Source organism: Oryctolagus cuniculus, chromosome 15, assembly GCF_051225735.1.
Source record: "Oryctolagus cuniculus isolate XC-2025 breed Fujian yellow rabbit chromosome 15, ASM5122573v1, whole genome shotgun sequence".
NCBI classification, from domain to species: Eukaryota; Metazoa; Chordata; class Mammalia; order Lagomorpha; family Leporidae; genus Oryctolagus; species Oryctolagus cuniculus.
In genome coordinates this window covers 56,118,875-56,132,492 of record NC_142881.1, presented here as the reverse complement: position 1 = coordinate 56,132,492, position 13,618 = coordinate 56,118,875, and the positions used below count along the sequence as shown (strand labels likewise).

Genomic DNA, 13,618 nt, shown 5'->3' with positions numbered 1-13,618 from the left:
CCAGTGCGCATTCCTACCTCTAAGCACACCACGTGACATAGAGTGTCTGTGACATCCAGCGACACAGTTGAAAGGGGACTTGGTACCCACTTAGTGGTTAACAACCATAACAGAGAGATTGGCTTTTTCACTTTTTCTGATTATCTTAATATACCACTCTTGATACAACAACACATATAAAATTCCAAAGGAAGTGATTCTATTAAGAAAGGAAATAGAAGTCACCCAGTGTCATATGTTTAAACCTTAACTTTTGCCTGTGAAAACTCATTGGGCCAATCCGCCTTTGGACTTGACTTGCTGGTAGCCTGGTTTGCCCTGAACAGCAGGCCTAGAACTCCCTCTCTCTAACTAGTGTTGCTCCTTCACCATCCCACATTCTGTCCCATGTGTCTGACCACAAATCTTTCTCACCTTGATTTTTCCCTTATTGCAATAGCTAAGATCCTTCCTAGCAGTTCTTAGCAAGCCCCTTCTTTCCATAATCACCTTCCCACCATCTCTACATATAAAACCTTTACTCACTACGCCTTTTTGGGCACATTGCTAGCTTAGATTTTGAGCATCTTCCTGTTACAATATTCCTCCTTAATAAAGTCTTTCATTACTAATGTCCAGACTTGCATAGTTTCCTTTTAATAATATTCATACTTCCCTGATGTCTCCCATTTTATTTAAAAACTCAGATGGCCAGTTTACTCAAATTTGAGAATGAAAGCCAACTGGACCCCCACTATAAATGTGATGGGGTTAATATCTGTCTCTGATGCACCACCAGGCTCCAACCTGCCTGCCACCCCCAACTTTTTTCATCATTTTACCTTGGCATCTGACACAACACCAACAACAGAGCAGATACTCAGTGTATGCCTATTGAGTGAACTATCAAAGTCCTTGAAAACAGTATCTTTATTGGCTATGTTCCAGGCAAGCACTGTGCCTGGAACCAACTACACAAAATCCCCTGCCCTGATGGAGCTCATACTGTAAGATAATAAAGAAAACTGTGCAAAGTATTAAATTATATATGCTAAGGTAGAGGCAGGGAAGAAAACAGGATTAAAAGAATCAGGAATTGATGTGCAGAGATGGCATGAATTACCATTATTAAGATGGTCAGGGTATGCCTGGAGGAAAAAGTGACAATTGGACAAAGGCCAGAAGGAACAAGGGAAGTTATCCAGTGAACAATATGTTAGAAGAGTATTCCAAAGAGGAGAAATAGCTGGTGCAAAGGACCTAAGGTAGGAATGTTCTGAACTTATTTTAGTAATCGGAGGGAGACTAGCACAGATATAACACAGAGTGGGGGAGTAGTGGGAGATGAGATGGAACAAGAGACTGAATCACAGAAGAGCCTGTAGATCATTTTAAGATGTGGATGTGGCTTTTACGCCCACGAGAGTATCTCAGGCATGGAAAGCCAAGACACTGTGCCAAAAAATGACCTAAATGAAAGATCTCTGTGAATGAGATCTCAGTGGAATGAAGGGACCAAAGCAGGAGGTACCTTTCTCTGAAGGGAGGAGAGAACTTCTACTTTGACTATGGCCTGTCTAAATAAGAGCAGAGTTGGCAAACTCAAGAGGCTTCCATAGCCTTGCAGCTCATCGTAAGAGCCTTGGGTGATTACTGAAGCCATAAACAAGAGTGTCAGTTGTTAAATCAACAACAGGAGTCACTGTGCACTTACTCCCTATGTAGGATCTCTGCCCTTAATGTGTTGTACTTTGAGAATTCATGGTAAAACTAATCTTCAAACAGTACTTTGAGTGTCTGTGGTGGGTGCAAACTGTTAAAATCTTTACTCGGTATAGAGTTGATCTTCTGTATATAAAGGTAATTAAAAATGAATCTTAATGAAGAATGGGATAGGAGAGGGAGTAAGAGATGGGATGGTTTGCAGGTGGGAGGGTGGTTATGGGGGGAAGTACTTGTGGGGAGCAACTCGGACTAGACTAAGTTACTGGAATTAAGACTTATTCTATGCATCTGCTCTCCCACAATATGGCGCTGGGAGAGGAGAAAACAGCTTCTACGCAGCTGCCTCTTGCCAACTTGAGTGATGACCTCCAGGAGCTGATCCTGCTCCTGATTGGAGGAGAGCAGCGTACTCGGCGTGTGGGCAGCCGAGTTGGGATTGGCGGAAGAGGACTATAAAGGAGGAAAGAGACAACATGCACCAGGAACATCTGAGGGAACACCTGTGCAGCCCCCGAGAGAGCCGGCCGGCAGTGTGCCACTCCCCTGCGGAAGTGGGGAAAGTGGCCAGGGGGAACCGCCCTTCCACGGAGGTGGAAGGGACGGCAGCCAACCCGGGAAGAACCAGCAGCAAACCCAGGGAGGGCCGAGCAGACAAAAGAACAGTGCAGGGTCCTGTGTCGTTCCTCCACGAAGACGGGGAGTGACATAATGGTGCCGTGACTCGGATAGGAAGCCTAGGCAGGGTTTAGTGTCGTTCCTCCATGAAGAGGGGGAGTGACATAATGGTGCCGTGACTTGGATAGGAAACCTAGGAGGGAAGAAGCGGGAAGAAGTGGGAAAATACCGGAGAGAGAGACTAGCAAACAGCCTAGGGAAAAGCCGGACGAAAAAGGTGCCGGAAGAAGCTATCAAAAGCCTAGGAATAGGCCGGCTCCACGGCTCACTAGGCTAATCCTCCGCCTTGCGGCGCCGGCACACCGGGTTCTAGTCCCGGTTGGGGCGCCGGATTCTGTCCCGGTTGCCCCTCTTCCAGGCCAGCCCTCTGCTGTGGCCAGGGAGTGCAGTGGAGGATGGCCCAGGTGCTTGGGCCCTGCACCCCATGGGAGACCAGGAAAAGCACCTGGCTCCTGGCTCCTGCCATCGGATCAGCGCGGTGCGCCGGCCGCAGCGCGCCGACCGTGGCGGCCATTGGAGGGTGAACCAACGGCAAAGGAAGACCTTTCTCTCTGTCTCTCTCTCTCACTGTCCACTCTGCCTGTCAAAAAATAAAAAAAAAAATAAATAAATAAAAAAAATAAAAAAAAAAAAGCCTAGGAATAGACTCAGATATGGACTACGGGGGGAAGCTGGGAGAAATCTCTAAGGTCGAAAGCGAAAGTGAAAGCTAGAGCAAACAGACTCGGATACGGACTGTGGGGAGAAGCCAGGAGAAATGAGGGAGGAATATTGTTGGAAGAAAACTTAGGGAAACATACCGGGTAGAGAAAAATATTAGGGAAATTGAAGCTGCGGGGGCAGGCCAAGGCGGAGACGTAAGCCAGCTTGGAATTAAGTCAGCCCGGGGGGCAAAAGGCAAAAATCTGGAACCAGAGGCAGAGACGTGGGCCGCCAGGTTGGAATCCGTCAGATTAGCCCAGGGAGCAAAAGACGGGAAGCCAAGCCGAAAGGCGCAGACGTGAGCTAGGTTGAATTCGCCAGGTTAGCCCAGGGAACTTAGATTGAATACCAGTGGCGGAAACGTGAGCTGGGGCTGTGTGACTCGCGGAAGCCGCCGCGTGCAGAGAGAGCACGGGGCGTGAATAGATAGGGAACGTGGGGCTAGTGCGAGGCCGTGGTGCAGGCCCGAAGGGGCGCGGAGACCGCGGAGTGCACGCGCAAAGCTGGGAAGCCGCACAGATGAGAGAAGCGCGGGCTGAAGCGGCTCAGAGCTGGGAAGCCACCGAGAAGCAGCCTCGGGGCGGGCGCTGGGAAGCCGCAGGGATAAGAGAAACAGACATTTAGAAGTAAAATGAGAGAAATAGGAATGCTGGTAGATAAAAGTAAAATGGGAGAGATAGGAATGCCCGGAGATAGAGAAATAGAGAAAAATAAGGCCTCCCCTCAACATGGCAATGAGAGAGCTTGGATTCAGTCTGCCTGATTAGTAAGGCGATAAGCACCAGTAGGCAGCTCGACCAGAGTATGAGCTGCAGGTCACCGAAGATAGGCACGAATCAATACCAATAAGTCTCCCCACAATACGGCAATGAGAAGGTTTGGATTTGGTTTGCCTGATTGATAGGGCTTGTAAGCACCTGCAGGCAGTTCTAGCAGAGCAGAGCATGCGCTGCAGGGCACCGAACACAGGCACGCATCAGCGCCTAAAAACCTCCTCACAACATGGCGAAGAGAGGACCTGGATTCGGTTTGCCTTATTGGTAGGGCTTGTAAGCACCTGTGGGCAACTCTAGCAAGCAGAGCAGAGTGTGTGCCGTGGGGCACCGAAGACAGGCGCGTATCAACGCCAAAAATAAAAAGAAAGGGGGATCTGTGGGGAGCAACTCGGACTAGACTAAGTTACTGGAATTAAGACTTATTCTATGCATCTGCTCTCCCACAATATGGCGCTGGGAGAGGAGAAAACAGCTTCTACGCAGCTGCCTCTTGCCAACTTGAGTGATGACCTCCAGGAGCTGATCCTGCTCCTGATTGGAGGAGAGCAGCGTACTCGGCGTGTGGGCAGCCGAGTTGGGATTGGCGGAAGAGGACTATAAAGGAGGAAAGAGACAACATGCACCAGGAACATCTGAGGGAACACCTGTGCAGCCCCCGAGAGAGCCGGCCGGCGGTGTGCCGCTCCCCCGCGGAAGTGGGGAAAAGTGGCAGGGGGAACCGCCCTTCCACGGAGGTGGAAGGGACGGTAGCCAACCCAGGAAGAACCAGCAGCAAACCCGGGGAGGGCCGAGCAGACAAAAGAACAGCGCAGGGTCCTGTGTCGTTCCTCCACGAAGACGGGGAGTGACAGTACTTCTATAATCCAAAAGTTGGACTTTCAAATTTATATTTATTAAATAAAAATTTTCTATTAAAAATTATTTGGATTTTATTCTGAAAGAAATGAGAAGCTGGTGCCTGTTTTATACCGTGGAGAAATATGATATGACTGGTATTTCAAAGGACCACCATGGCTGCTGCATTGATAACAGACTATAGAAAGGTTAAAAAAGGTGGGGAGGGAATAACAGAAAAGACTAATTAGCAAGCTCTTACAATAACCCAAGAAAGATACAGTGGTGGAGATGGGAAAGTGGCGCTGGCCAAGGTGAATGTTCTAGAGATGGAAAGAAGGAGTTAGATACTAGGTATAGCTTGAAGATGGGACTAACCAATTTTTGGATGCTCACTCCTACATATTGTTTTATAGAATATAAAGAGTTTCACATAGTATATGTATTCATATATGCGAACAGATTCATGCTTATTCTTATAATAACATATCTTTCTTTTGCATTCCCACTTGGGAAGAGAAAGTGCAGTTGGCATAAAATTCTGATTATGTCTATGAGAATACATTGAGCACATAAATATCATTCAAAATGCAAGTCAAGGGGATCTGTATTATGGAGCAGTGGGTTAAAATGCTGCTTCCAACACTGGCATCCCTTATCAGCATGCCAGTTTAAGTTCCAGCTCTTTGCCTGCAATCCAGTTCCACTTTAATATGTGTTGGAAAACAGCAAATGGTGGCCTAAATATTTGGGCCCCCTGCTAACCACATGGGAGACCTGAGTGAAGTTCCTAGCTCCTGATTTTGGCCTGGCCCAGCATTTACCATTGCAGCCCTTTAGGGAGTGAACCTGAAGATGGTAGATCTGCCTCCATCTCCCACCCCACCCCCCCCATTTCTTTCTCTCTCTCTCCCCCCTTCTCCTTCTTTCTGTCTCTCTACCTTTCAAATAAATACATAAGTTTTAAAAAATATAAAGATAAGTAAATCAAGGTAGAAGCAAAAATCTTAAATAAGTTAAGATCCTTACTATTGAACAGTGTGTTCAAAGCTCCAGGTGTTTGGATGAGCCCAGCTTCTGCCCTAGCAACCAAACTTGCTAAATTCCTTTCAACACTTCCCTACCTTGGGATCAGCAGTATTCAGATTTTACACAAAGTATTTCCTTATCTTCTTTGGAGCCCACACCATACTCTTGAGTATTTACAACCCTGTGGCTTCATTTTTAGTGTCCTGTATGAAGGAAGCTCCTCTGGAAAACTCATTTCATATGTTTTACATGCTAATATCACAGGCAATTGAAACGTGCTTAGGATGGGAGGGAGCAAAGTTCAATGGAATCTCCTGGCCATCGGAGAATATGGTAGGTTAAATACAGTGGGCAAAGTACCTTTGGAACGTTTTCTCCATAGTCCCCCAACACTTGGTCCATTCCATATGAGGCTGTAGTCCTAGCTGTGTGCTGACCTTTGGGGCTGGGAGTGGCAGTGGAGACAGCCCTGTACAGTCTATCTATTCAGGGGCTCTTTAAGAAATGGGCCAACAGAAGATATCCAGTTCTAAGATATATGCTGGTGGAAAACAGTAATGCACTTCTATGAGGGATGATATATTAGAAAACATATCTTTTTTCATTGCACTGAGATACAAAGTTACTATATTTATTAGATTTTTTAAAAGTCATAAACCATTTAGAACCATTATTTCACAGACAGATTGGGAAATGTCACACAAGGCTCCTATAGATATAAATTAATACACAATCTTCCCTTCAAATGAAACTCTTTAGGCTCCCCCGGTGAATACCAAAGTCATATTTTAACAGAACACCACCTAGATTTCAATGTATCTTAGCTTTTGCCCACCCACTGGATTTGCAATTTTTCACCCAGAAAATTATTCTTTGACAACAGAGGGCTAGCAAATGGTCTTTTATGTGTAAATATATAGTGTATACTCATTCATAGTGTGTGTATACAGTATAGCTTTTTGTGTGTATTTCCAACTGTACTAGTTCACTTAATCCTGTGACAACTCTGCTATGGAGAAGTCATGACTCCCATTTTACAGGTGAAGAAACTGAGGCTGAGATAATGTAAGTGACTCGCTAAGACCAGTTGTGTACTAAGAGCACAGAAAAGGTAATGAGTGGCAGAGCCAGAGTTGAATTCAGGACTGTTTGACTCTAATACATCTATTTTTCCAATAAATACCTTGCAGTACGTTACTTAATAGACTCTACCACACCTACCATGGCAATACTTGGCAGCTGAGGGTCTCTACAAGAGAATGAGCCATGTATGTTCTCTTTGTTCAGATTCATTCTCCACCCATCTGTACCCTGCTGTCTGCCCTAGAAGGCTGACCTACATCAAGCAAATACAGAGACTCCTTTGCTTTCTGGCTGTCCATTGACTTTGGCCAAGGGAAAATACAAGCACAAGGGCACAGGGAGTAAGTGTGGTAATACTAGGTAATACCAGGTTGTTTGTTCCTGCAGGATTGCCCTATGTGGTCTTTATCCATCAGAGACCACAGCTCCGGTAGGAGGAGCTCTCACTATCTTTGGATACTGACCCACCTCTCCACCTACTCTCTTTTCAGAGTTGGGCTAGGAAGAGCACAGGGTGGTAACTAGACCCAAGCTTTTGCACAGCCCCAGTGGTTTCTCTAGATCATGGCCCCACTTTTTTCAATGTTTCCTTTATTAAACTCTCCACAAATTATCCAACGCAAGTGAGCCATCTGTTCCCTGCTGAGACCCTGACTGATACAGGGGACTCTGTACTGATTTTGCTGTCATTATGGGGATTAGTGTTTAAATTCCTCTACAAGATAATTCCAATAAAGTGCTCTATTAATGAGGACATCAAACTTGAGTTGATGCCAAGGAAATGAAGACAACTGGAGGACCAGTCATACAAACAGCGCCGATGTAGAAGATCCTGCCAACATCTGACTGGCAAAGTATGCGGTTGCCTGTGAGAGAACCAACTCTAACAAGAGCAGAGTGATCAGCCCAACCATGTCTCCCTCTCAGGATGGCCGCACCCTCATGCCCGGGACAACTGGTAAACATCTCCTGATAGGAGAGGCACAAAACCACATGGTAATAAGACTAACATAAATAGAAATTGCTCCAGCAACTCTTCCATATACCTCATAATTAACATAATTTATAAAGAAAGATTTGAGAATCAGAGAGATTAAACAGCTCAATCATAGTCACAGAGCTAGCATGGAGAAGAGGCATGTTGTGAACCCTGCTCTTTCCTACTATAAAGCCAATAAAATGGCTCATGAACCCTTCAGTATCCCAGAACCTGGGCATCAGTTCTTGAATCCTGGTTTGACCCTTATTTATGAAGTGACCTGTAATGGTTAAATATAGGAAATTACAGGATCCTAAGGAATTGGAAATGCGCTATTTTTTTTTAAATGAGGAAATTTCCAAGCCACCCAAAACCAAAATATCACTTTTCTCACTAGTCTGCCAATCTCTGAAAAAGTACTCTGGTTAGGGGCTGATGCTATAGTGTAGCACCATCTATAGTACCAGTATCCCATATAGGTGCCGGTTCAAGTCCCAGCTGCTCTACTTCTGATCCAGCTCCCTGCTAATGTGATTGGGAAAGCAGAAAATGGTCAAGTGCTTGGGTCCCTACACCCACATGGGAGACCAGATAAAGCTTCTGGCTCCTGGCTCCTGCTTGGCCCAGTCTATGCTCTTGTAGACATTTGGGGAGTGAACCAGTAGATGGAAGATTGATCTCCCTCCCTCTCTCTTTGTAATTCTGACTTTCAAATAAGTAAATAAGCCTTTTTTAAAAAAATATTGTGGCTTTTTAAATCATTTATAAAGAACTTTAAAATTACTACTAAAACTGAAAATTGGCAACTAATAATTTTCTGATGTTTACCAAATAGATTGTAAGCTTCTCACTACCACCTAGACTCACTATAATCTAGAAGTTTATAAATGAATAATAGATCATGGATCCTGGTTTAAATCATCTTGAAAGACAATGTTTGACTAAATATTGCATTTCTACAATAGAATTAGAGTGGGATATTAACAATAAAAGAATTTCTCAAGGATAGTTCTTTCGATTCTGATATAAAAATATATATGCACAAATTTTATTTCCTTTTATTGTTATTTGTCTGATATAAGATTCACCTATGGAGCTAATTAAAATACTAATTTCTTGGTGCTAGCACTGTGGTATATTAAGCTAGGCCCCCACCTATGGCACTGGCATCCCAAATGGGCACTGGTTTGTGTCCTGGCTGCTCCTCTTTCAATCCAGCTCTCTGCTGTGGCCTGGAATGGCAGTAGAAGATGGCCCAGGTGCTTGGGCCCCTGCACCTGCATGGGAGACCCAGAAGAAGCTCCTGGCTCCTGACTTCAGATCAGCTTAGCTCCAGTCATTGCAGCCGTCTGGGGAGTGAACCAGTAGATGGATGACCTTTCTCTCTGTTTTTCCCTCTCTCTCTCTGTAGCTCTGCCTCTCAAATTTAAAAAAAAATGTATTTAATTCTCAGATTCCATCCTAAGCCATTAATCAGACTCTTTTATCCCAGTCCTCTAACAATAGTGACATGAACACCTTAAGGCAAGGTGACCCTTCTCCACAAGTCTCCCATAATTCTTTTCACTGAGAGTTCTGATAGCCTTGCCTAGAAATCATGTCCTAGAAAATAGGGCAAAACATTCCACTTTGACCTATTCACCCAAAGACTGAAAGAGATGTTGCAATCAAGAAGTCATTATTAACAAGAGCAACTTTTATCTAGTTCAAGCTTTTAACATTTTTGTAGTTCTCTCATGCCTGTTATCACACCCAAACTGCAAAATGACCCTGGACAACTGTGAGATGTTTAGAAGAGGGTTTTTTCATCAGAGATTACATGCTAAACTCAGAGGAGAAACAATATAATAGCCAGCCACAGTCAAGAAGAGACTTTGCTCAAGATCAACATAGTACTATCTTTCAATAAGTGTAGCACAGCATTAAAAGAGGGGGCCATTTCCTTAAGGAAACATCCAATTTTGTAGTTTGTTATGTTTAGGGGAAATGCTCCTGGGAAGAAATATGTGCACATATTTTACACTGACACACATATACACACACAATTCTGTACCAAAATCAAGCCATATAAGTATTACTTGCATTATGTGTGGCCTGCATACCCGTTGGAAGAACATCATATTCGTTCTTCCCATGTCCTGTTCGCTATGAGATATCTGTTCATTGAGTGCGAATGTGAATGCCATTTGCATTCTCTTTCTCTCCCACCACTCCCCCTCTTCCTCTCTCTGCAAAGTTCCTGTAGCTACAATTCATGAATGATGCAAATAGCATTGCACCTCAGAGGGAAACCGAGGCTGCTAGTGCCAAGGAAACACTATGAGGAGTTGACTAGCAGTTGACCTCTCCTCCTCCCAGAAAAGGGTGCCTGTCAATAGTAGGACCACACCTTTACTGATTGGAAAGGCAGAAGACTTAGCCCGGGAGAACACTCCTGGGTGCCAGACACACTGACAAAGGAGAATATTTCATTTCTTCCCCACTTCAGCCCTCTGAGAAAGGTTATTACTGCTAGCATTTCAAAAGGAGTAAAATGGGGTTACAGAGAGATGAATGGCACAATCAGGAATGGAGTCTCCTCTATCTCTCTGAGCCTTCGCCTCCAGCCACAGGTGTGAGTCACCGAGCCAGGAGGGCCTCCCAGAAACATACATATCACAGGGTATTCTACTTATCAACACCCAGGCCATTGCCCGACACGGCCAGGGATGGCTCTGGAACTGCACATGCAGCAGCTGGGGAGATTTTCCCCACTATTCACTGGTACAAATTGCTCACTGTAAATGCTGAAAGACTCTTAATCCAACAATAATCATCCTCCCTGTGGTTACTATATGAAAAGTTTTTAAATCACTCTCTAGTCTTCTACTTGGAAAAGAAGAAAATGCTCACCTGCCTAACCACATACCACATTTGGGGAGTCTCCGCAGATGTGTGCCCACTGAAGTTCATAAACAAACTCCTAAGTAACCCAGACAGTTTTGCACCGAGTGCAGAGTATGGACTGTACATCTCATCAATGGCATTTTAACAAAGTGCCAACTTTCCAGCACTGCTCATTTTATTCCTGTGACAAAACTAAGCCATGCTCAGTTCCCTCTGATGTATGACTCCCATGAATAAAAGATGTTTCTTGACACTAATTCACCCTGCCTCTTTGACTGCCCGCCATGCCCTCTGCATTTGTCTTGAGAGTGGGTGAGTTTCTGAGGAGACATTGTTCACCCCCAACGGAACTCCCTATTGATCACCCGGCATGGGGGCACCTCATTAAGCAGTTGTGTAGCCTACTAATGCAGCAGCCACGTTCCAGTTAATGGCTGTGGATTTTTTTTTTCTTTTTTGGAGAATTTGGCAGCAGGGAATTTTGGCTCTCTTTCAAGCTCAAAACACCAAAATACAATTTCTGAGAACATTTATGCTACTGAATAAGGAACATCTATGCTAGTAAGAAAAATCCATGATTCTAGGATGATCTTCCAGACTTTGCATTAGTTAATCAATTAATGGGGAAAGAGGGACAGTAAATTGAATTGCTCTTCTACCCCTATGAAGAGTGAAAAGTTCAAAAGAAGTGGGAGAAGAACCAGACTGAGAGGATACTTGGATTTCCACTCATACCTCTAAGTAGGTATGTCTGGGCTAAGACAGGTCATGTCTCTGATCCACAGTTTCCAGTTTATAAAAACATATAGATATATTAGATAATTTGTAGTAAGTCCTGCAATTCTATAATTTTGTACTCTCTTGAGCTTCATTTCTATGCATTCTTTAAAAGATCCTTGCTAATATAGTTCTAAGAGCCAAATAACATTTCAGATACTTTTGGCTCAACTCACCTTATCATCATTTTGACAGCATCACCTTCAAGTTGCTTGATTTCCAGCCACATTTACAATGCACAGAATCATCTTCGGAGCTTTATGATAGTGGGCTGGGATGATTCTTCAGGTATTGATGGTTCTGCTTACTATCATAACTTATTTTATAACTGGAACATTGCTGCTTTGTATTCATGACCCTAAAAACAATTTTGAAAATAGAGTAAAAATGTATAGCATCATGTTGGGAGGATACCTGCCTTCAAAAGACAATTCTTATTTCCCTCCCACACACCTTATTCATTTCCTAATTCTTTCCTGCTCATTCCCTCACAGTTTACAGTCAATTCCCAAGAAAGTTCACTGACAGACTGTATTTTTCCCAAGATGGTGGAAGACCCAAATCACATAAGCAAGACATAAAGTGGCCTTGTTTCAGCAACTAGCCCCACACTGAGCCAAGAGTGTACATTCATCAAGTATCAGTTGGTTGGTTGATCTAGTACTAGAGGTCTTTTATTCCCTTTCTCAATGTGCCAAAAGGCCATGCACTTGATATTTCCCATTCAAATGATCTGTACCTCCAGTCCTTCAGCCATAAAATCCAGGTGACAGCATCTGCCTCTAACATATTACCAAGAATTTTACAGAAACTGGTGGTATCATGTCTGTAAACTGTTCTGAGCTCTTCCGAAAAAGCCTTACCACCCACAGAGAGACCAAAGATGGGCAAGTGTTTATGCATGCAATGGACACCAGCATTTCCCAGGGACAACCTCAGGAAATTGGGGAGCACATACAAACCAGAGTGCACTGAAAACATTCATGCATTATAGATTTCTGACCAGCCATGAATAATACATGCCTCAAATTTTAAAATTCAATGAGTAAACTACTAGATGCCATTAGAGTTATAGACATTAATATTTTAAAATTTCCATGTAAATATCCTACAATCACTTCAGTTACTTGTGATCAAAGGAATATAGGTCTTGAAATCTTCACTAAGCTAATGGCAGTAGTTTGGGTAAACATGGCTGAATGAGTGGAAGAGTAATTGCATGTCGAGAATACCAAATTTATTGTACTTTTCTAACAAAGCACTGATCTGGATGTCAACAAAAGACACTGGCTACATTTAAATATCTCCAAAAGCAAAGAGTATTTACCAAAAAAAAAAAAAAAAAGGAAAGGGATAAATATATCAATTTAGATTCTTCAGGTTGAAAATATAGCTGTGCACCTTTTTCAAGAGAAAGGCCAGAAATCCCCAGAGATGCAGAAAGCAACTGTCCAGAGATTGTCAAGCAGCTCCTCCTCCCCTGGACCACCAAGAAGAGGCCTGGGATTAATAAACCTCAAGCCTTCATCTTACCCTCAACTTCACACTAGAAACTTAGTGTTCTGATAATGATCAGACTTAGGGTGCTCTACTCAGGCTCACAAAGCTCCCAAGAAACTGTTGCACATAACAAGAATGACCATGTAGAATTTAGTCCAAATACAACTATCAAACAGAGTAGACATTTGCATTGGCCTAACCAATTCACTGTACCCTTGAGGGAATGTCAACATTTACAAAGTTGTTTGATGATTTACAACAAAGAATGAAGAACTTATTTTATGGAAAAGGATAGATAGGCAATAGTTTAGCCTTTGTAAAGCATAAAATGTATGTTGCAATTATTCAACAGGAGGCCATATTTGGCCTTTAGGTTATAATTTGACTATTATCTAGAAAAGGGGAAATTTACTATATAGTTTAATGCTAAATGGCACTAGGCTCAAACACTTCTTTTAAAAAAGATTTATTTATTTTGTTTGAAAGGCAAAGTGACTATGGTAGGGACTGGGGAGGGGGAGCAACAGAGAGAGAAACCTTCTATCTACTGGTTCATTCCCAAATGGCCAAAGCAGCCAGGGTTGGGAAAAGCCAAACCCAGGAGCCCAGAACTCAGTCTGAGTTTCCCATGTGAATGGCAGGGGCCTAAGAACTTGGGCCATCTTCTCCTGCT

The 13,618-nt window shown here is 43.6% G+C and overlaps 1 long non-coding RNA gene across 8 annotated transcripts in view; it reads right to left on the bottom strand.

The window, feature by feature from the left end:
- Nucleotides 1–13,618, bottom strand: part of LOC138845368 (uncharacterized) — a 318,589-nt gene that overhangs the window by 62,162 nt on the left and 242,809 nt on the right. For 5 of the 8 annotated variants that reach the window (XR_016221641.1, XR_016221640.1, XR_016221648.1 and 2 more), the window contains one exon: nt 11,622–11,803. The exons of the other annotated variants lie outside the window; for them this stretch is intronic. This is a non-coding gene — a long non-coding RNA (uncharacterized LOC138845368). The remainder of the gene's footprint in view (nt 1–11,621; nt 11,804–13,618) is intronic. 8 annotated transcript variants of the gene reach the window in all.